Raw genomic sequence first — 25,032 nt, 5'->3', positions numbered from 1 at the left:
CTAATTATTTTGGGTACTACATCTTCAGTGCTTCCCAGACATGCACCTGCAAGATATCTGTGTATAGAGTGGTGGAAATCCACAATAATTCTGGGTTAGACCCTCTGAGAATGTCTCCAGGTGAACAGTCAAAAAATCGGGTGTTTAACATCCGGTGTTTAGCATCCTTAAGCATTTTTGAAAATTGTAGTTTACTGTGGGGTTTTCCTTGTTGTATCTTTTCTTGTTTTGGTTTGGTTTTTTTTTTTCCCTAACAGAACTTGAGTGCTCTTTCCACAGACATCTTTCTCTTGGTTTATAAGATTTCCATAACATACAATTTTGAGATATCACCTTTCAGTAGTAATGAAATTCAGATAACATGTATCTGATTTTTTTTTTCCTTAGGGACAAAAAATTTATGGTGAAAAGAAAAAAGAAAAGCAGAGAAAGGGGACTGTGCATATTAAATGACAGGCAAACTCTCAAATTGCCATAGTTATAACATTTTTCAAGGTCATGTGTCAAATACAAATGAAATAATGAACCCTTGCTAGTCTGTGATATCCCATGTCAGGCAACTTAGGCATCAGCATCAATACAATACCTATGATGAACTGCAATTCTGTGCCCTGCTGCTCTAACCTGCAAGTTTAAAAGGCAACAATTAAGTTTTCTAAAAAGGAACAGGAAAAACAGGAAAAATGGGGCTAAGAGCTAGTAGTATTCTGTGGAATTGTGGAATGCTTATTTAATACCAAAGCAAAAGAACTAAAAATGTGCAGACTGTAGGTAAAAGGCAAGGAACAGGGGTGTTAATGGAAAGGTTGGATAGGCTGCAGCTATGAGACTCACATCTGACCCATGAGATATTTCAAGAAAACAGCAAGGTGGGAGTGTGGGGGGAAACATTAGAGGTGGAGGACCTGGTTTTTACAATCCTATGATAGAGTGTAATGCAAAAAAAAAAAAAAGCATCAAAGCTATTTTTTACAAAAGACACAGGACTGCATGAAAAAAACTGCCCAACTTGGATGATTCATTTTATTCTAAACTATTTCACTCTAAATCAAGTTCCTTCCAGAAAGGCAACTTATAGTTACCTATACACTGCAAAGGGGGTGTACATTATAATCCAATTTAGGACATGTTATATTGTATTATTAAAGAACAATTTTCACTTTGCACAGCTCAAAATGTCTTAATGGGTTTAAAACACATGCTTCTTTTCCTTTTCTCCCCTCTCAGCCCTGCATAAAATGAAGCTATGGTAATATTTCTGTTCCATGTGCCTTCCTGGGAAGTATATGTTGCTGAAACTGAAATGGGTGACTCCAGAGTTGTATATGTTACAGCCATATTTTGAAACCAGTCATTTCAGGAAATGATTAAAAATTTCAGCCATTTCATAAAATGGCTGTTTCATTCAGTTATTCTGTGAAATAAGAGAAAATTTCACACCTTTAATGAAGTTTGGGATGCAAGTAGGGGTGCACCATGTGAAATACCTGATATCTTATGACAAGAATTAGCTTAAAAAGACAACACATGAGTAATTTATTTACTTCTAAAGCCATACAGATGTCTACATTTATTCCTGAAATCTTCCAGTCTCACATGCCAGAACTGAACTTGTCTTCATGCCAGAACTGAACTTGTCTTCATAACTAACACGACTGTAACAGTATTTTATGTATCAGTATTTTCTCCATTTTGCTTTTCAGTGTTTTCCTCCCTCTGAAGACCGTGCTTTACTGAGAGTCCTGCCTGCAAAGCCAGCTCTGCCCAGGCTCCTTCCTGCTGGCCAGAGCAGCTGACAAGGGCAGAGGGCAGCACGTGGGCAAGATTGTGCAGGAAGTGGCTGGCAAGGTGCCTTAAAAGCGAAGAACCAGCTAGCTCATGGGTATTGGTGGGTGGAGAGTTTGGTGGATCTGGATGAATCCATTCTGAGACAGCTTGAGCTACAGGAATTGGTCTGACCTTTAGTTTAGTTTAGCAGTGCTTCCCATTTGATTGCCTAGCACTGTATCAGGCATGGGGAGCAGTGTGTCTGCTGGGGATGTGGGGCATCAGAAAGAGCACTGAATATAAATTACAGATTCTGCTGACTGTGGAGGGGGGTGATGAGCCCTGATAGTAGAAAGAAAGGCAGAGTGATGCCCACATTTGGGATTGGTACAGAAACAAGCTGCATACAGTGTGAAGTTTATTTCAGATTGCTGGGTGGTGCTTTGAGAACTGGGCAAAGTGGGTCCACACAGTCTAGTTCCATGAATATTGTCTGACATCCATGCCAAGACCATTTGCTTATCATACCCTTTGAGACACCCCTGAATTTGTGGATATTTTGCTTTTCCATACACCAAAACAAGTGGAGGCTACAGAAGCTTCATTTATTGGATGACTTCAGCAGCAATTTCAGTTCTTTCACCACTCTGCAACCCAACCAAGTAGGGTTACCAAGACCCAACCAAGAATTGCCAAGTAGGAGAAAAATACTGAAAAACTGAAAGGCTGTTTCTGGTTCCCTGTGAGGTAAAGACTCAGAGAATACAAAATCTAAGAAGGTGGTCTTGATACACCATTACATCCTTAAAATTGCCTTGAGATGAAGCTTGCAGACCAATAAAGTCAGCCTGGCCTCTGATGAGTATTCATTGCTCTAATGGTCAGTTTTATAGCAAGGCCATTAGTCAAGGATTTTAACACCCAAAACAGAAAAATCTCAAGAGCTCAGCAGTCTGTCTTTTGGTGTTTGCATATTCAGATGATAAATGCTTTATAACAAGGACAGGTAACAATTCTTACTTATCATACCTCTCTTCAACGTTCACACAGTATGTAGGAAATGCTTCTTTAGTCCAGTGGTTTTGATTAGCTGCTTCTTGTCACCAGCCATAGAATTTCATACCTATGAGCAGTGGAGGAAAATTCCATAACCAAAGAAGAGACAAATTACCATGAGAGCAGAAAGAAAAAGCAACGAAGAAAGAAAAGAGAGAGAAAAGGAGAGAGAGAAAAAAAAACAACCTGTTTTTTCAAACTTACTTTACAAGCAAGTAGTGTTCAAGTCTTGAATTGAGTTTGGGATCTTGGCTTGCCTTTATGATCTCAGCGATAACTGTACTATGTTTTTCCTTTATATCAAGCACTTTGGACACTTCTCATACTTTTTGGAAAGTTCATTTCTGAACCTACCTTCAAAATCCAGAGTCATCCCCAGCAGCCAGTGCAGAAAAAAGCAAAGGATCCTTATCCAATAACATCCCTTTTCACAATATGCCTGTTACTGGGTGAAGCAGTCAAACAGTCTGGCGGAATTTGCAGCACGTCAGTCACTTTGTAGAGCACACGAAACTTTTAGTCATTTTACCAAATGAGTGACTGAAGGAGTCATTTGAAAAATGACTGAAAATTTCAGTCATTTTGGGAAATCACTGGTTTCATGATACTTCTAACATGCCATGTGCAGAGGGGAAGGCTCAGGCTGGAAGTGGGAAGCAGATTGCGTTCTTCAAACTCCCTCTTGTGGCTGTGGAGAACAGCACCATAAAATACCGCATTTTACTGTGATCTTTTGTTTAAAGACTGCAGTGATTGCTTAGGAAGGAAGGAGATGTGAGAGACCTTGTTTTATCCCAATGCTAATACTCTTCCTTGAAAATCTCTGTCAAGGGAGGTTTTTAGGGATTTTTCCTCAATTCTTAAGAAATAGTACATTCTGTTTGAGCTGGGCACATCTGCAGAGATCCAGTACAAAGCAGTTACCAAAAAGGTTCCATATGGATGAATCCAGTGGCTATTTCATGTGACTAGTTTCAGTATAGCTGTATCTGTCTTATATGGAAGTAATACCTTCACTTTGTTTTCTGCAAAGTGTTTTAAAGCTTCACAGCTTTCAGGTAGAGCTGAAATAAAATTAATATGCCCAGAGAATACTTTCTTAGCAGACAGTTAGCAGTGAAAAAGCTTTCACAAATGCAGGTGAGCAGCTATTCCAATCCAAGCAACTTAGAACAAAAGCTGTCCTGAAGGACAAACTCCTTGCTTTTCTAAGTAGAAACCAAATAATTGATCTTCTTGTCTGAATGGGACTGAAACAAGGAGCTGATGGGAAGGGAAGGCAGGGTAAGGAGAGAAGTGATTGTGGTTTACTCTGAACTCTAAAATTCTTGCTTAATTCCAAAGTGTTTTAAAAATAGTGATGCAAGTGATGGCATAAATTTTTGATCAATACCATGTATCTGCAGTGCTGCCTTCACATTGGCTTTGGGATGTTGCATGCTGAGGATGTGTTTGCAGAAATAGCACCTTACCTTGACTCCCTGGCAAAAGGATAATGCCAGACAGGGAGTTAAAGCCATCAGATCCAATCCTTACTTGGTCTGCAGCCACTCAGAAAAGATCAGCACAGGTGTCCTCTGAAGGACTTCAACACAAAAGCCTTTGGACACCATCAAGGTCTGTGATACCTCATTTCGCCAGCATTCTCCTCTTCCCAAATAATACATACTTCCTCTTTCTTGCACTATTGTTTCAGAGAATTCTTTTAAATATATTTTTGATCTAATTTAGGTAAACATGTTATTTCAGCATAACTACAGCTGCTCATTTCTCTTTTTTTTCTTTTTTAATTTATCTTAATTTTGTATTTACAGTGATATTGAGAGTCAGGGGACTCATAACATCTGAAAACATAGTCTGAGAGAATCTGGTAGAAGTCTATTTTTTGTACATTATAATCTGGTAGACTGAAAGACTACACAGATTAACTACAAAAGTATTTCATTCCAAAACTTAGAGGAAGTGTGTTTGATCAAAGCAAAAGAAAATTATTAAATTGCATAATTTAATAAAGGCTTACATTAGAGTGAAACACCCTGAGCATATAATAGTTTAAAAATATAACATGGTAAAACATTACTTAATCAACAGAAAGGAAACAATTGGTTGTGCTCTCCTTGGATTTTTTTCCATTATGTAGGCTGCCCAAAATAATGACCATTATTAAGTTCAATATACTTAATTTAATGTGTTAGGGAAACAGCACAGTGAGTTTCTGCTACACAGGTCTGTAAAAACTAAACTGAAATTCCTTTTTACATGAAAAATTAGAGACACTTTTTAGGGAAACATCTTAATATTTCATTTGGAAAATGCAACTATGAAGTCAGCTAGAAAACATTTTTCCCTAGTTAAAACTGTCATACTTCACAAAAACCACAGATGAATACTGGCTACACATTCTTCTGACAATGGATACTTCAGCAGCATGGTTTCATCCATGTCTTTATATATTTAAAGAGCCCAGATTCCTGGTTCTGGCACAGTTTTTGCAAGTGCTTTAGGTCAAGGAGAGGACTTGTAACAGTGACTCTGAATCTGCTTGAACGTGTCTGAGTTTGAAATCAGTGAAAATTCCACTGTGCTTCATTTCAGAATGTCCTGATGTGCCTCAGCTCCCTAAAAATATCTTTCTGGAAGCGAAAATTTATTAGCTCTTGTGAAGAGCCCTTATGCTGTGACAACAGGGAACAGACAGGAGGACAAGGGCAAATCAGGACTGGCCCAAAGCTCCTCAGCAGGGTAAGACAAAATTCATTTTTTCCATTCTTCAATTTATGTCATACTCACAGGTAGTAGGAACGCAACTTCTCCATGTAGCGCCCTTCCTAGACAATATGCTGGCCTAGGGAAAGATCAGCCTTTCCGGGAGGCAGCGGCCAGAGCCAGAGTTTGCCACCTCCCCAGACACTTGGGGCTCTGCAGCTGCTATCCTGGTCTGATCCCAGCCCCCTGCAGTCCCTGTTTTTATCTAGAGCTGCAGGTGGTTTTGTCACAGATGGTTGTGTGGCACCTTGAAACGTTGGCTTACACCTTGCCTTGCTTTGAGTGGTGGCATGTGTTTTGGGGCTTTACAATGATCAGGCACAAACTTTCATGGAACCTGCTATAAGCCTGACTAAGTCCTCACACAGCCTTAAGCTTTTCTATCCCAACAGTTTTAATTAAGCCAGCCAGTTCATACTACATGTTTATCACCATTAAACCCAGTATTATTTGCTGAAGTGAATGTAGGCATGCAGAGAAGTCAGGTATTAGTCATTACTGCAAAAGCATACTATATATACATCTACTTTATTGATTTCCAATATTTAATATTCCACTGTGACCAGCACTGATCTAGCTACACTAATTAAAATACTAGTATATTATTCTCAGTTCCTTAGCCAATATTTAAGACTTTTTCTATTTACCTAATACTGAAGAAAATCCCTATCTCGAAGTGAGAAGCTACTTTCAAAGACCACAAGATGTTGCCAATGCATGATGCAAAGAGCAATATGTTTTCAAATGTGACTTGTCTACTTTATTCACTTTTAAAATATATTTTCATTATTTTGCACCTGTGCTATGTATTTGGTTATTTTGCACTGTCAGTTTGCATAGTGGATGGTTTCATAGTTAGGCTGAGGAAGTTGGGGCTGTTCCACCTGGAGAAGAGAAGTTTGTTTGGAATCCTCATAACAGAGTTCCAGTATCTGAAGGGGGCCTACAGGGAAGCCTGAGAGACAATCAGGAACTGTAGTGACAAGATCAGGAGGAATGGCTTCAAATTGAAGGAGAGTAAGTTTAGATTAGATGTTAGGAAAAAATTATTTACTGTGGGGGTGGTAAGGCACTCAAACACATTGTCCGGAAAAACAGAGGATGCCCCAAACATGGCAGTGTTCAATACCAGGTTGGAGGGGACTTTGAGCAACCTGGTCTACTGGGAGGTGTCCCTGCCTATGGCAGAGGGGGTTGGAATGGGACAAACTTTAAGGTCCCTTCCAACCCAGAGCATTTTGCGCTTCTGTTTTGCAGTTCAGTTGTGCTGAGACACGCCATTGTGATCACATTTTTGCAACAGAACATGACAGGTTGGAAATTCTTTCCTTTTACTTTTGCTCACTTCATCAATCAGTTTCTACTTAGTTAAATTAATTCCATTTCTCAAAGATGGATAAGAGGTGGACTTCTAAACCTCCTGACCTTTCAGCTCTGTGTTTCTGACATTAGTTTGCTAGGGAGGGGATCAGATCTCCCTCATGCTCTTGTTTTCAACTTTATTTATATGGGAATTGGATTTCAGGAAGGCAGATTTTCAGAGAGCACTTCATTTGGGTTGGTCTCACAGACAACAATTTTTCCTGTGAATTCTACCATTGCCTTCCACACAAGTAGCATCTGGTGAAGATTGAATACATTTGAAGCTCCTCCTTCAATTCAGTGTTTTTCAAATGGTATCTGTGACTAGAAGAAGCCAAGCTGTGGGTTCAGGACCTGTAAAAACTGTTCACTTGATTCAAGACTATAGCATTGGTAGTAACTAGATAGTAGACAAGAAAAACTGGAATGTGGAACAGACTACAGGAAGTAAGAAAATGCAGCTTTGGCATGTTTAAATACAAATATGAATGTGAAAAAAAAACGTTTTAAGCTAAGTTGTCAATTCAGTAGAAGATACAATACTTGGTTTTCTTAACTTTTCCATAGCAAGTGAGGACAGCCAGCTGAGAGATTTTTTATCAGAAAAGAATTTAGTGAGTTGAGATTTCCCAATTCTAGGTCTTCTAAAAAGCACATCAAACTGGCATTATTTGTCTATCGCATCCATTCACCAAGTGACAACAACTTGGCATTTTTTTTTCTAAAACAGCTTACAAAAGCTTTCAGTCCAGTCATCATATCTATTGCTTCTCTTTTAAGTTTTCCTTCTGTCATTTCCACAGCTTTATGTTGTGACACTTAAAGACCCACACCTCCTCAGAAAATGATGCTTCAAGGTACAAAATGCATCTTGAAGATCAGTTTTCTTTCAAGCTCTGATGTTACTCCCAGTTGTACCACCCTTCTGTCCTGCCTTCTGCACCTTCAGTAATAGACAACACAGAGAGAATTTGCAAAACATTAGGAAACTAATCACCAGGAACTGGATTTGTCTGACCATAAGGAAAATTCTGAAGAGCTATTTGCTTGGCAAAAAGCAAATAGAGAAGCTGAACAGAGAAGCTGAACAGTTAAAGATGTCTTAAAGAGATCTATGTTTTAAAACTTAATATGTTTAAAATTCACATTAAATTTTATGAGAATCATTTTGTTCTTACTATTGATAATTAAATAATCTAATACTTTTGAGTGTGAAAACAGTAATGTCTCAAGTAACAAGTGACCTCTGCAGCAAAACAAAGTCTGGAGACTTTTCAATGTTCTCAGTCTTCTTTCCTGGCAAAGAACATGTACTACCAGATGGGGATCAATTAAAGGAACATGGAAAAGCTGACAATTGGCTTCTTGGCTAAATTTAAAATGTAAAAAGAAGTTGTTTCAGATGATGCCAAAATGGCCAAGTTTTACTTGGGAAGTGGAAAATCATTGAAAAAGGTGAAAAACTTTTCAATTTTTTTATTTCTCTCTGGGGTTTTTTGTCAAGAAAATTCTACAAGTTTATCACAAACTTACAAATAGTTTCATCTCACCTGCACTTACATTTACAGCAAAGAAATCACTCAAGCAAAAGACATTCATCACCTCTGGGAACAATGTACACCTTTTTCTCCGTGCAGCTTTCCTGAACACTAGTAAGCCATTAACTGTATTTGCTGCCTCCTGCATTCAATTACCAAACACGACATGTTTGCCAAACCAGATTTTTCACATGAAAGTATTCTACACACAGATATTTTTTTGCCAATTCTTGTCCTATTCTAGAAAATAGTTCAGTTTTTATCTGAACAAGGAGTGAGTTCCATGATGAAGGATAAGAAATGCTGTTCCTACATGGTAAATGTAAAAAGCTTGAAGGACTCAAGATCTGTATCCAAATTATAGCACTCAGACTGATTCTCAAGAGGGCTGAAGTATAGTTTCTTTCCATATTTTTAATCTAAAAACAATACCCATATTGTATAATTGTACTCTTGGTTTTTTCAGACCTACTGTTTCAACAGCAGAAGCACTTCAGCAATGACAAATACTTAAAAAAACAATAGGACAGGTACTTTAATTAATTCATGCACTGTTAGAAGCAGTTTTGGATGCAGAATCTATGGGGGAAGTTTATGAATATTTTGTCTGAACGGTTCTTCTGTTTTCCAACAATTCTGTAAATATTTTAATACTGTAGCAAAAATGATGCATCCTTGATGAAAAGTTAAGAGACAAGAGAAGGAAAAAAAGTGTTTTCAACCTTTCAACCAAAGTATTCCCACCCCAAAATAGGAGATGTAGCCCGGGGCCAGGCAACTTCAACCTTGTTAACTGAGCCGTGAGCATCCTCTTAGGAATGACTAGAATTTATTGCAGGCTCACCAGAGCCCTGTAATGGATTCAGCATCAGGCTTCAAATGCGAGGGCTGAACTTCATGGGCCAGCAAAAGGCATGGGCTGCAAAACAGGCAAGAACAAAAGCTCTGTGTGCAAATTCCTCCCCCTACCTTTAGAAACTGTTTTCTGCTGATTTTTTCTTTCTGCATGAAAAACTGTCTCTTTCAGGATACATTGCCTTCCTAATTCTACTCAAATTAGAGAAATTATCCTGGGAGAGGGGAAAACATATGACAAGGTTGAAAATATAGCTGTGAAACAGCAGTACTGTGTTACTGGTTTTGCAGTTTGGTTTGGTAGTGGTGTTTTTTTTTGTAAGTTTTTCATGTTGTTGTTGTTGCTGCTGCTGATTTTTTTAATAAAAGCTTTCCATTCCCATTTCCTTTACTACCCTCTCCAAAAAGAAAGGGTTTAATTTTTCAGTCCATTCTTTGCTGAAATCGATGGAGGCAGATTTCTGTGTACCTTTTTAAGATACCTTAAGCTTTCTGGAAGGAAACAGAATATTCTCTGTTAACATATAGTGTGTTAAAAAGCCTTATAGTAGCTCTCCTGTTTTCATTTTCAATCTGCTCTTGCTGGAAGGGATAATCAGCTTAGTCTCTGTTGAGTAGGATAGGAGCTTGTGAGTTCCTACATTACTCCTTGTCCTGCAGGTTCCTGATGCTTTACCCTCTGAAATTTTGAAGGGTCCTGCTAAGAGGATTGCAAAACTCTTCCCCAAATCCCATTTTTCACCTGGTGTGACACAGCCCTAAATCGTCCCATTTAAGTAAATCTGTTCTCTGAGACCATTCACAGAGTGGCCTGCTCTCAGTCTGGCACTGCCTGAACCATTTGCTTTACCTTCTTGCCCTAAAAAACAGCAAGAAGCTACAGACAACCAAGGAGTTTTCTTCAGGAGGCAAGGTACTAAACATGAGTGCTGTAGATATGGTTCTCCTAAATCCCTCCTCCTTTTTTTATACACACACACCCTTCCCGCTTATTTAAAAGCATGTGGAGGCTGTCAGCCAGCTTTCTTTCAAGGTTATTTGGAAGGTCTTCACTTTCCCTGGTGTCAGCAACCAGACATGAATCACAGCATTCAGTGAAGGAAGGGCTGCCTGTTGGCTAAAGCATCCCAGAATACTCCTTTCAGACTCACTCAGAGCACTGCCACAACATCTAATATTAAATCCCAGTGATAAGCAAGAGGTGAAACTAAACAATGTGTGTGTCAAAATCAGTTGGATCTGTACAAAGGCAAAACCAGTGCACTTTGAGAAACCCTGAAACAGCAATACCAGGGGAAATTGGTGTGTAAGCTGTCTGACCTCTTATTTTTTCCCCCATTCCTCCCTTACTGTCTTTCTCCTCCATCCCCAAAGGAAGTTAAAGATGTTTTTATAATGTGGATGACAGAGATGCCTTATCTGCATAATGAAGCTGAAAACAGCCTGCTTGTGTTGAAGCTCCTCCTCCGCATGTTACATGCCAGCAGAGATTTGCTGCGAAACAGGAGAGCTGCAATGCAGCATTTTCCTCTGGAACTTTGCAGCTGTATCACAGTTCCAAGCACACCACAAAAAGAGTTTTGTTTACAGTATTTAAATTCAATTTAAATGGCAGCTGTTAAAAGTAGGCAGATGAATCACTACACATCCACTAACATTTTAGTGCTCACCCACTCTAAAGCTTTTATTCTTAACTGAATTACTTCATGTTCTCTTACAAATAATTTTCCTATTGTTTTATCATACTACCTGCCTAATAATTAGTGTCCTTAATATTTGGCATCTAGCAGTCCTTAATACTCAGCAAAAAATAAGATGCCTGGGTAAAAAAATAGAGTAATAAAAGAGCTCAAAATACACAAAACCACTAGGTAGGGATAATAAGGGCAGTAGCCTCAGAAGGCAGAGAAACTTCAAGGAAAACTTGACATGGAAATCATCTCTTACTTTCCTTAAGCACAACAGTGTCAGTTCCCAACAGCATTAGCCATTCTGCTTCCCAAACTGTGCAATGTCACCAGAAGGTCAGTCAGGATGGCAGGATCTTACCTCCAGGAGTCAAAGCTACAAGCATTCAGTGACTCAGTGACTGCTGTTCCTCCTGCAAGTCCATATTGCCTTAACACTACCCAGCTTATCAAGGCAAGATATTACAAGGTTGGTTCCAATATGCATCCCAAGCCCCAAAGCACTGTTCCAATTTACTTGTGAATCTGAACTCCAAATATCCTAGAAAGAGTTAAAGTCTTGGTCCAAATTTTCCTCTCTTAGCCCCTACACAGAAACATTAGTTTAACCCACCAGTATTTCCTTTACAGGTTCAATATATGCTGCAGTTGCAAGTGAGAAGAATAACAGTGCTCTTAGACTAGCTCTCCATGGAAATAGTCAACAAACCAGTCAGCATAATTATCAGACTCTGGTGAAGAAAAATCCTGGATGAAAAATATATCAGTGACAATGATAAAATTCAGCTGATGGAAAAACACTGACTGAGCTCTGAGGGAAAACTATTCCAATACTCTCTCGCTTTTGACATGATATGAAGATAATTCATATAGAAGAATTATATTTGCACAAGGTTAGTAATAAGAAATCTCAAATTGGATTTCTGCTCTTTTTTTTTTTTAAACTCAACTTCCTACATGCTGGATTTAACCACTGATTTCAATAAAGCTGGGATTTAACTCTCATTGACTGCAATGCAGCCATTTCTCCCTAAGCTTGAAAAATACTTAGCTTCCCACACATGTGCAAGCAAAGAGAACAAAAGAGCAGAAACTACACATCCACGTGTCTCCTATAACATCTCCTATCAATTGCATCTTACAGAGTGATGGCTGCAAGAGTGCTTTGCACCAAGCTTTCACTCTGTGTTTGAAGCTATAGCACACAACATTAAAGCACTTGCAAATAGCTATGACTGTCACAAATGATAGAAGTATCTCTCCCCTTCATCTTTCTCCTGCTATTTCACTAGAGAAGGCAGGTTTATGATGGGTCCTTATTTGAATGATCATGCTCTGATTTTCTGCATCTTCTGTTGCGATTGACTGGAGATCGATCAGTTGATGATAAGTGCTGGGAATGTTAAAATACCTCAGGCCAGAAAGAGGGACAGATTTCTCTACTAGCTGTGTACATACAGCCCAAAATAGCAGACCTCTCTCCCTTGCAAAACTTACACCTTGCTGTATTGTAAATATCAAACAGCAATGAGTTATTTATTGCCCAGTCTCTCACTCTCGAACATGACAAACTCTAATGCTTTGCCTGAACTGACCTCTCATGGAACAAAATTAATCTCTCTCTTTCCACAAAGGCTGTACAGATGTTCAAAATATGGGATCTTCCTAGATATTTTATTCTTTTGCTGAGCAGAGTGCTGAACTGGATAATCCCTAAATCACTGACTGTTGAAAGGTTTTAGCAGGGGAAGGATCGCTATTTATGTTCCTATACACTCCCCTAAGTATCTGCCCTCACTGACTGCTAGAGACAGAGTATTAGGCTAGAAAGACCTGTAGCCCAACCTCTATCTTGTGATTATAATCAGTTTAAATTCGCAGTACAGTTTTTGTACTAGAATTTGCATCTAATTTATGCTGCTCCATGCTAGGAAGAGAAGGTACTGGAAATTGCCCTCTTCCCCCACGGACCTTCCCACCCTCTGTCCCCACACTCTCACCACCAGCACTGGGTGACCCCAGGAGTGCTGCTGGGTGGTCACATGTGGACCCCTCTCCCAGAAGCAGTCCTGCCACAGCAAGCAAAGTCCATTTGTCTGCAAGGTGCAAAACCAAGTTTGCTGCAGCAACAGCAGCTTGGATCCTACAGCTTCTCACTGTGCTGTGGAGATGAGGTTCTTCTTACCCTACAGCATCAGAGCTCACATGAGCCCTAAAACCTTCCTTCAGCCCCTCAAACTACATCACAATTAGGGTCAGGGGAGACATCAAATTTGAGATGTATGGAAAACCACTGTGGACTTCAGTGTAACCACTTGGACCTAGCTGAACTAATATAGCCACTGCTCAAATGCCAAGCAACTTTGATTCTCACAAGACTGCTCCTTAATTGAAACTATTCAACAAATGTTTTCTGTAACTGTAATTCAGCCAATTGATTCTTTATAATCTTTGGCTGTGACTGCTGCATTCAGTACAAAGAGAATTCTCTTTCTGTACTCATTTGCATCTGAGCATCAGCCTTGCAAACAAGGGTATATTGTTTATCAGAACATTCACAAGAAAATGTTAGAGGAACAAATCAGTACTTCCCAATTACCTGGAAAACATATCCTCAAAATCACCTGTGACTACGGATTTTATACAAACAACTATTTAAACCCAACCTTGACCCTTGGCAACTACAGAGCTGTTCAGGGCATGTTAGCTGGGAAACCTCACCACACTGAGATAGCTATAATGTCAGCAATGAGCTATCCTTAATGAAAAATAAAAATTCCCATATGAAAAAAACCCTTACTTTTCACTGCTTTGGAACTATTGAATAAGTACTGGCTCGGTACAAGACTCAACACATGCATTAGTGAACTCTGACCTTACTGCATAGTACAGTCATAAGTGTTGGGCTTTTATTACAGAGGTCTCTCACAGTCAGAGCTGATAAAGTAGGATCCCAGTGGCAACAAACCATTAGGGAAACTTTCTTTTTCACCTGTCTAACAAACCTTGAACCTGCAAAGTACTCAGGCTAGTGAAGAGTGCCAGAAAAACAAGGACATATGCAATGAGAGTGCTGGACAATTTAATTACAACAGTCATAAGACTAAAAACAACCCCACAAACCAAATAATTATTTCATGCTCGAATTTCATTCCTCTATATTCCTTTATGTTGTTGCAATTAAACTGCATATTACTATTTAATTTCCTTAAATGGGACAATATTTCACAGAAAACAGATATCCTCCTGGATCTCTGAACTCCTCTCTGAGAGTGAGTAACTTATTAACACACTATTAAATAACCCTGTATTAGTAATTAATCAGCCTCAGGTCTAAGCTGTAAATGGCAATAAAGGAAGATTCCACCACCATGGAATATTAGTCCCTACTTTAAAAATCTGCATTGCTGATTGGATTTAGGTTTTGGCTGGCTAGTCTGAGCAACAAGAATTTGATCAAGAAGAGGAAGTATGGGGAATATAAGGGGAGAACAGCACACCCTGATCAAGCAAGAGGCAAATTAAAAATTCTTTATTCTATTTGCAGGAATTTCTGCTAATGAAAACATATAAAAACAGAATTTAATCAAGTCAATATAAGCTAATATACAGGTATGAAGTCCAGCTGTATAACTTAAATTATTTTCATTAAGTGGTCAGCTTTCTGGGAAAAGACTGATATTATCAGTAGAATTCTCTGAATGAGATAAGAGAGAGAGACGCCTTATTTTCTAAAATGAAAATAAATAACAATAACTAAACTCAGGCAAATATCACATAATAGACAGACAACATAGATGGGACTGGGTGCTTTGACAGGGCAATGATACTCCTCTGACAACTTGAGTTTCTTTGTTTCCTTGTGAATTTCTAATGCTTAGTTAAACCAAAGAAGACACCACTTTAAAAGCCTTGTGACTGCCTTAAAATTGTATATTTCATTAATCTGTGTTAAGGCACAGATGTGCCAGACCTTTCATTCTTCACTCAGAAGGAATAAGGATATTCCATACTCAGGGCTGCTCCATCACTTAGCCAGGAACAGTCAGTTCTACAGTGCAGTGTAGGCCAAATAATAATAAAAATTCATGCTTCTAACCCTTCAACAGTCACAAATTTCAGGATGGAAAAATAACACACTTGAGATGCATTAAATGCTCATTAAAATTAATGAGAATGATGTGATTCTTACAAAAAGTGCAGCATTGTCTAGTGAAGGAACTGTTTAGTCTCACAAGTGAACTGAGAGTGTTAAGAAGTCTGGTGGTACCAGATAAAATCCACAACGAAGCTGTATAGACAAATTCACATGGCCACCTGGAAAAAAAAATCACAGTTCTTTCAGCTCTATTTTATCAAAGATTTTGACACTGTTTTCACATATACTGTGGGTAGTTTTCACCCCATACCTTTTGATTTCTTTTTATTTTTGTGATTTGTTTTCCTCCTTTCATGTAGTATAATTTCTCCTCTGTGTTTCATGACCTAATTTTACCTCTTTGCCCTTGAAAGTCTGTATTCGTTCAGAGAAAATAATGACCAGGAGTAACAAAAATAGCATGCTACAGTTCTCGTGCTTGGATGGATGTAGATATTGATAATTTGCTGTAATTTTGAATAGTATTTAACCCCTCCCACATCTAAAATCTCATAAAGAATCATCCCAATAACTGGATTTTTAAAGGGAAAAATCTAAGATCAAAAATGGAGGTTCCAGGACTGTGGGAAGTATCTAGGAGGCAGAAAGGAGAGTTGAATTAATATTAATAATTTTGACTATAACAAGAGATTTTTAGAAGTTGCCTGCACAATTATATTAACTCCTGGTTTGGCAAAAGTGAACATGTTAACAATTATCACAAAAGATGTAGAAGACCAATAATTAATATGGAAAATAAAATCTAGAAATAGAAAAAAAATACATTTCCTCTAGAAAGGATTAAAGGTGTTAGCACTGCAGTGACACAGCCTGTACCTGCCTTTTACCTAAGGCAGGTCTGCAGTAATTGCAAAATCTCAGGCCAGACTGCAGCCAGATTAATCCTCTCTCTCCTTTGAATCACTGGAGTGTCACTAGAGATTTGTATCCTAAAATGATGCCTTGGGACAGACCCACTGTATAGCTGGTGTCAAGTTACCTGGGAGCCCAGCAAGAAAGGACTGTCAATAATCAGATCCCAGGAAGAAAAGTAGTAGCCTTGAATTGATCAAGCACAAAAGAGCTCCCGTAGCAGCCATTCAAAACATTAGAAAGCCTGAGGAAAATGAACAGAAAAAAAACCAACAACAAAGAACAACAGCAGCAAGTGAGGTTTGCACAAAGCCAAATGGAAAATTACTAGATTCAGCAGTTGTTTTACGAGGATGTTAGATCTTTTATTAAATTTCAAAAGCTGTATTATCATTCATGTCCTGATAACAGTACAACAAAAACAATATGAAACAAATCCAAATGTGAATAAAATAATATTTTTTCTTACAATCCATAGGGGAAGAAGACTGATATACACTGCTTAGTTTCATTCCCACTGACATTTCAGTTCTCACTCTCTAGTATTGAGTTATCTTACCCAAATGCAAAAAGTCAGCTACTTTAAAATGCTAAAGTAGAATATTCTATCTGAATTCTGTGTAGGAAAACAGGTCACAGAATGCAGTCCCAGACTACTAAATCTGCTTAATGCAGACACATTCCTTTTCCACTTTGAATCAATACCATGATTTTCAGGAGCTATGGAATGTTCTGCTGCTAAATAAATTTCCTTGTATCAGTAATGCTGAGATCCTATTGTTTCAAGAGACTCATGGAAGATATAAAAGATACGAATTTGTAGGGCCAAGGGCCAAACTGCCTATATGGATATAAAATACTAAATCACATTATATAAATAATGAAGAGAGATTCATACAACAAAAAATTCTTAAAGAAAGCAAGAATCTAATTTCTGCAGTTTTATTATAGATATTCCTCTCTTCCAAGAAGAATGCAAATGACCGTGCCTTTTTAACTTGACACCTTCCCTTAAATTTTTTTTTGTTTTGTTTTAGATTACAAGGATGAAAGAGAGGAAGAATTGTTTTATGCTTCATTTTGATTTTTTTAATATTTCCTACTTGATAAAACATTTTTCAGTGACGAGTTTGTAGCACTGGGAGTAAAATCTAACTTATCACAGGGGCATTATTTTTCCTTTTTCAGAATTACATATGTGTTTACATGTTATTACCACACAGTAATAAAAAATTCTCCTGTTTCTCACGGAGCCTGTATTCATAGGCTTATTTAAAAAATTCACAGTCACACAGGGATGCAACATCCACCATAATTAACAGTTAGATGGCCAAGAAATTATAACCATGGCTTGGGATTGACTGAAGTCAGCAGAGCAACACCTGAGCAGGAAATAGAAGAGGCTGCAGGGCAAGGAAGAGGTAAATGCTGGGAGTTCTCCTGCAGCCCTGAGATACTCACTTGTGTGAGGTTTGGATGTCCAACCCAGAGCTCCTGTAGCTCTCACACTGGGTAGAAGAGGCTCTCCAATGAAAACATGCCTTGAGAAACCACCCCTGGATATGTGAGCAGAACCAGGTAATTCAGACTTCCTCTTGCCTGTTCCTATGTGGAGACCACCTTCACCTGTTGTTTTCATCATTTTGGCACCCATGTCTGTACAATGGCCAGCTGTCAATAAAAAGAGTGGAGTAAAACAACAAGCTAGACCCATTAATAGTTTGGAAAGAGCCTCCAATAAGCCATGGAGAAACCTGTACGTGTGCATTTTCTTTCAACCATATGCCTCATCACCTGCTTGACACGCAGCTATGGCAATCTTGATTTTAGTAATAAATGGATTATTGGGAAAAAATCCCAGCAATTCTGCATATGCTTTTCCTTGAGGTATCCAAATTCCCAACTTCAGTATAGAGCAATAGGATGCTCCTGAAGAAGTAGGTTATGATACTTCAGCTGCATGAGCACAGCACATGCAACACAGTGGGTCATGCAGCCATTATTCTTAAAAGGCTGTAAAGAATCCAACTACTTAGAGAAATTGACATAGCCTGGATCCTTTTCAAGCACTAAATATGAGGAGCCTATGGTCTTGTGTTTTGTTTCTGTCCTATTAAATAATGGACAAGGTCAGTTACATTGGACTAGGTTCAGTAAAAAAATTATTGTTCGCCTTTATGGTGCCAATAGAAAGAGAAATACAGAAAAATCACCTCCGGTTCTAGCATCTGATTATGACCACAAAAAACCAGGAAAGACTATAAACATATTTTAAGTGCCATTTCTATGGCACACAGACTATTTGTGACTTCATCAAGCCTTTAATATGCAGTGGTCACTCTGTTGATGAAATTGCCTACCTGGTGAGTGCCACTATTTTATGAACAAGTCAGTAGTTATATGTAAATTCAGTCTTTGCCAATTACTTCTCAGTCACTGATTGAGAATGTATATCTTTTACCCTGTGGCCCATGTGAGGCAACTTACCCTCAGTGGAAGAGGCACTAAACAGTTCACAGACAGGCATTAACCGCACACGAGCTGACCTACAGGGAGACCATACACTATGGGGCCTCACAGCAACTTGTTTTCTGACCATGGTTTAAAAACTGAGTATCAGAGAGAAAGTAGCTCTCTGCAGCAATTCTGGCCACATTATTAAATGAAGAAAAGGCAACAACCATACAGGATGTGTATTCCTCTACCTATTTTCTCCAAATTGCGTTCCATATCGAAGCTAAGCACAAGACCTGTGCCACAGTAGCAGATAAATATGAAGGCAAGAAATGCACAGCTTAAATATTCTACAGGTACTGAGAAACAAGCAATAGTTTGATTTGTGAGCAATGCCCACATGGATGCTTCTAGTGACCATTTCACTGCAGCACACTTGGCATTTTGCACAATCTGAAACTGTTCTCATCCCACCTCTCCTTTCCAGTCTTTGAGGGGATCAAATGCAGATTAGGACAGAAGAGAAAAAATGCACAAGTTGAATGTTTACTAAATGCATGCAAAAATGAAAGCAGAGCTTATTTAACATCAACAGCCCATAATTTGTGTCTTCTGAAAAAAAAAAACCCTGTCTAGATTGGTGTCATGGTTTCAGTCCAGCCATCAACCAAGCCCCACAAAGCCACTCACTCACTCCCACAACCAGCAGGATCAGAGAACAAATTTGAAGTGTAAAAGCTGGAAAACTAATGGGCTGAGATAAAGACAGTTTAATAGGCAAAGCCAAAACTACTCAAATAAGCAGAGCAAAACAAGAGATTAATTCCGTGCTTCCCATGGGCAGGCAGGTGTGCAGCCATCTCCAGGACAGCAAGGCTCCATAACATTTAACAGTGACTTGGAAGGACAAATATCACCACTCCAAAGGTCCCTCCTTCCCCCTTCTTCCTCGCCCCCTCCGCCCCCCCTTTATATACTGATCATGGTGCCATGTGTTCTGGAATGTCCCTTTGGTCAGCTGGGGTCACCTGTCCCAGCTGTGTCTCCTCCCAACCCTCCCAGGCATCCCCAATCTCCTCACCAACAGGGCAGCAGAAAAAGCAGAAAAGGCCTTGGCTCTGCTCAGCAGCAACAAAAGCATCTCTATATTATCAGCCCTGTGCTCAGCACAAATCCAAAACACAGCCCCATACCAGCCACTGTGAAAAACAATTAATTCTACCCAGGCTGAACCCAGTACAACAGGAATGGACTGAAGGCAGGATACTGACTTTTAGTATGATCAGCCCTAAAAATAGCAATTGGCACTATCTTTCCCTGTTCTGAAGGGAAGATACTTCTATCTCAGGTGAGATACCTATTCTTACAGGCATCTAAAACCCCAAATTAGGAGCCCTCTGTCAGAAAAGCAGCAATGTAGAAGAGAAGGGAGAGCCTGGGCTGTGATATGACATGCAGCATGTAGATTCTCTTTAATTATCTTTCTACAAATTAATACCTCTGTCTCTCATAACTCCTTAACATAACCGCATTCACTGGACTCTAATTTAAGGTGTGTGGCTGCTGTTCTGTATGACATTTCTTCCAGATAAGAGAAAGGGCTGTAGAAATTGGTTGTATCAGACTGTGGGTGAAAAAAAAAGTCTTATACTATTTCCTGGGAGTAGTGGTATTATTAATAAGAATAATAATGGTAAGCATTATGGAAGATATGTGTACCTTTATTTATTTCACCTGAAGTCTACTATGGTTTTCTCAAACCTGTCAACATAGCATTCAATTCAGAGCTCTTTCAATTACTGAATTATTTTCTATTAAATTAGAAGAAATGTACTTTTCAAAGAAATCATCTATTATTTATATATAAAAGGCAAAGAAACATCTAACCCACAATGTCTCTACAAATCTTACAGCTGAACTGTTAGGCTGTAAACACAGCCATATTAATGGGCTTATTCTGCAACAAAGCACTTAAAGATAGCACAGCAACAACAATGATAGATGCTAAATGGTTTTAATAAAAACACAAATCCAAACCATTCATGAAAAAATGTTAGACGTACAAGGGAAATTCTCCTGCTTGTAAGCATCACCAAAATGTCTGGTGTGGAACTCAAGTATAATTCATTGCCTTTCTACTCCAGATTCCTACTGTTGAGATGAAAAAGTCTGATATTTATTGACTCCTGCTAAAATATTCTACATATATAATAGGCAACAATCAATATTTGCCTCACAATGAGGGGACAGGAACTTCAGTCCTATTTTATAGCCAGAAAAATAAGTAGAAACCTATAAATCTTATCAGCACCTAAGACCCAGTGTCAAAGGTTTTTTGCCGCTGCTATTAGCCTAAGTTTAGGCCCATTCTAATATATCCTGCTCAATAAAAAGTCAAGGTTAAGGGCATTTATTGAAACTGTTAATTTTCATTAGCAAGAAGAAACTGAGGCAATTCCTTGGAGTCTGACCAAGTAAGATGACTCTAAGACAGTTCCTGGAAAAACACTGGATATAGCAGTATATTGTGAGAGGAAAAGCCTGCCCCTAAAACTCTCATCTGTCTTTCTTTCCCTTCTTCTTTTAAGCAATAAATATAAAAACTTGAAAAGGAAAGCCTGGAAAAGGCCTCCAGACTTCATCTGGTTCATCCCTTAGCCTGAGAGTCCTGTACTGCTTCAGACAGATAGCTTTCCAATATCTTACAGGCCTTTTACAAGAAGTTCTTACAGATTTTCAAGAAAGCTTCTGCCCGGGCTTTGCTATCCTTAGTAGTTTTCCTTGAGTCTTAATTGAAAAATCCCTTGTAGTAATTTAAAATCATTATTTTTTCCTTGATCTATACAGGAAGTTCCAATTGGAACTCTAACCCCGCTCAAGCAGCTTTACTACTACTACTGTACCACTGATACTACTACTACTACTACTTTACTACCACTAGTACTATTATTGTTGTTGTTGTTGACACACTGACCAAAACTAACAACAGACTGTTCATCTTGCAAGACCACATCTAGCAAACAAGATTTATAAATCCCAGTGCATTTGCATTTTTTTGCAACAGCAGCTTGAGTCATTCAATTTGCATCCACTACAACCTGTGGATCCTCTTCTATAGATGAGCTTGTTCTTCCCCTTGTATTTAGGCAGCTGACTATACATGCCTAAAAGTAGAATTTGCAGAATTGAATTGTATCTTACTTTTTCTCTTAGCTCATTTCTTATTCTAATTCTCTCCTCCAAGGTCTTCCCACCTTGATGTCATCTACAGATTTAATAAACAAACTTTTCATTCCATTAGCCACGTAACGAATTAAAACATTCAGCTAGCTAAAACGCAAGACAGGAACAAAACAAGCCCCCAGAGCAATGCAAAACACAATGTTCTATCTTGAAAACAAACTACTGTCAGCACAATTTTTCAGTGTTTACACCTGCAATATAGTAGTTTTACCCAGAATGTGAATCTGCAGCTTAATTTTAAACATCATGCAAGTCAACATTAGAAGTTTGAATCCTGAAAGTTAGAATATCTATGGTTCTCTCTCTCCCCAGAATATCTGTCACTTTAATAGAAAGATATTAGACTGATTTATGCACATTGTTTCCAACAACTCTTCATCATGATTCAATTGCATCTCATTAATATCTTGCAAATAGCTATATTATCATTTCTGTTTGTTTGCTTGTTTGTTTATTTTACCAGGAATTGAAATTACATTCGTTTCTTTCCCACAGGCTCCTTTTTCATGCCTTCTGAAAACAGAAATTTTATTTGTCCTTTTCCAAACTTCTAAAACCCCAAGTACTATTCATGAGATTTCAAAGGTAACCTTTCACTTTTTGGGACTTGCTTCATCTTGCACTCTAAAGGAGCTCTGGATAAATGTTAGATACTTTTGAATTGAATGAATCACTCTTCTGAATACTCTTTAACCAGTACTTTCTTGAAATCTGCAAAATACTTCTGGTTTATCCTTCTTTTTTGTTAACTGTATTAATAATCTGAGCAACATCTTTTTTTGGTGAGAACTAAAACAAGGAACTCCAGAGTTTCAGACTTCATCACATTTTATAGCTTTCTCTCTGTTTTGAACAGTGATATTTTTTTTCCTTGACTGTCTTCTTACTAATAACATAATCTCCTGTTATTCTTTACAGTCTATGCAATATGCATCTTGATTAATTGACCTTGTCTTTTTCCTTTCAGGTAAACTTTATTGTTCTATACTTATGTTTAGCAACTTGGTCTGTTCTCTGAATCTACCCAAGTCCTTTTTCTGCTCAAGGTCATCAAAGTATTCAGGAGTTCGACATACTTGCTTTTTTTACTCTCTAGCCTTCCTCTACTTTCAATTGTAGCCTCAGAGTAACTTCTTTAAAGGTCTGCTGTCTCTCCTGAGAAACATTTTCCTGAGACTTATTTTCTATGAAGTCTTATCAGTCAGTTTTCTGAGTTGACTCTGTTCTCCTTGCCTTCCCCCTGGAAGTTGCTCCTGGTTGTTTGTACGGGAGCGCATCATAAATCACCAAGGAATAGAGACTTGAAATTTTGTCTTTGTTATAATGTGCTGCCAAGTGATAAATGTGGCGCTTTTTTTTTTTTTTTTCTTTTTTAACATGTTTCCTGATTTTGGGTTTGGTGGGGGATTTGGTGGGTCTTGGTTTGTTGTTGTTGGGGTTTTTTCAATTTTACTTTTTATGCTACTTAATAAGAAACAAACATAAATGGTTATAAGCAGAGAAACAGTAGGATGGGGGATCATTTTGGTGGGCAGAAACAAGCACCCTCACTCTCTCTCTATTTGTCTACCTTCAGAGTTAGGATATATTTTAGAAGGTCAAGGAACAGATATCGAGAGGCATAAAAGCAAGCTTTAAACATATCAAGGCAACGATATCACATTGGCAGTCGCAGCTGGGAATGGACTCGTGCAATGAGACACATCCCCTCAGACAGCCCTGCGGCACGGGCAGCTCTCGGGCAGTCTGCAGCAGCCCCTTCCACAGCGCCATGCACGCCGCTGCACGGCAGAGCGAGCAAACGCCTCCAGCCAGCGCCGGCTTTTGGTACGGGCACACAGAAATCCAGCCCAGGAATTCTGCAGCATTTCAAGGTCAGTCTCCGTGGCAAGGGCGAGAGATTTCCGCAGCAAACGCTCGTCAGTGCTGCGGCTGTGGTAGCGCGGTGCCATCTGCAGCCCCGCACCCCCCGAGTCCCCTGTCAGCTGCTGCCAGCCGGAGCAGCCAGGCCTTTCCGCAATCCCACGGTCACACACGCGCTGCCCGACTCATTTAACTCTTTCTCTGCGCTTTGCTGCCGAAGTAGTGGCAAAACAACCTAAATGCGCGGAGCTCGAAATGCAGAAAGAGCTGAGCAGCGGAGGTGAGCTCTCCCTGAGGTGTGTTCTCCCTGAGGTGAGCTCTCCCGGAGGTGAGCTCTCCCTGAGGTGTGTTCTCCCGGAGGTGAGCTCTCCCTGAGCAGCGGATCTGAGCTCTCCCTGAGGTGAACTCTCCCTCAGCAGCGGAGGTGGGTTCTCCCTAAGATGAGCTTTCCCTGGGCAGCAGAGGTGAGCTCTCCCTGAGGTGAGCTTTTCCTGAGCAGCCCGGACGGGGCTGAGCTCTGGCAGGATGGATGGGGAGCAGAGGGGAGCTGTGCCATATGCTCCCGGCACACAGAGAGAGCCTACTGACGTGGGAGAGGCTGCTGGCTCCCAGGGCCTGCTGAAGCCAACAGCTGACACCAGTTCAAGAGTTACTACCCAGACAAGCCCATGCTGCCAGGCTTAGGCTCCCGTGGCATAGCACAACCAAGGGGAAGACAAGAATGCCAGCACAGCTCTTTCTGATTTCTGGCATTTCAAAGGCATTTTGTTCTGCCCAAATCTCCCTGCTTGCATCTTTAAGACCTCAAGCAGGCACAGGCTATCTCACCTTTATTTCTAGTGTGACACGCCATCCCGGAGCCTGGAGCTGGGAAGTTTGCCCGCTTCTTTGCAGGCCCTGCAGAGCACAAAAAGCAGCAGGTAGGTTTTGCATAGCATTAGCCCAGAGCATACTCACTCCAGCTCACAAAGGTGACAGCTATCCCACAGCTTGCCACAAGCTGGTCATATGAAAATTGGAGGTACTAGACATTCACAACCATAGCCAAGCTCAAGTTCCCCTTAAGATTTGGATGGATACAGAGAGGGATATAGAAGAGGGGTGGGAAGTTTGTCACATGGACAATTATGAGACACAAAGAAATGGGTCACATCTGGCTTGAACCAGCAAAAGGCCCAAATTTTCCCATCCTCAGTATATTATCCAAAGACAGAGAGTCTGTCCAGCTAGCTGGGAGAAGTTCACTGCATCATTCACTGCTCGCTGCAATTTCAATGCTTTTGCACTTTCATCAGCATGGCGACATTCAAAAATCTCTGAACTGACCTCAACAAAAGCATGGAAGTGCAGAAGTGTAAGCAAGGGGGAGTAGGAAGCCTTGTAGCTTCACAGTAAGTTCTTCTGTCTTCAAAGCCTTGCCTTAAAATTG

At 39.5% G+C, this 25,032-nt stretch overlaps 1 long non-coding RNA gene across 3 annotated transcripts in view; it reads right to left on the bottom strand.

Moving 5' to 3' along the window:
- Positions 1-25,032, bottom strand: part of LOC131085547 (uncharacterized) — a 180,596-nt gene that overhangs the window by 133,800 nt on the left and 21,764 nt on the right. For 2 of the 3 annotated variants that reach the window (XR_009114661.1, XR_009114662.1), the window contains exons 2-3: positions 17,505-17,714; positions 16,171-16,287 (exon numbers count right to left, since the gene is read on the bottom strand). This is a non-coding gene — a long non-coding RNA (uncharacterized LOC131085547). Of the gene's footprint in view, positions 1-2,796; positions 2,891-16,170; positions 16,288-17,504; positions 17,715-25,032 lie in introns of all 3 variants that reach the window. The other variant, XR_009114660.1, reaches the window with a different exon arrangement.

This window comes from Melospiza georgiana, chromosome 1, assembly GCF_028018845.1.
Source record: "Melospiza georgiana isolate bMelGeo1 chromosome 1, bMelGeo1.pri, whole genome shotgun sequence".
In the NCBI taxonomy this organism is placed as follows: domain Eukaryota; kingdom Metazoa; phylum Chordata; class Aves; order Passeriformes; family Passerellidae; genus Melospiza; species Melospiza georgiana.
This window is presented reverse-complemented; position numbering and strand designations above follow the sequence as displayed.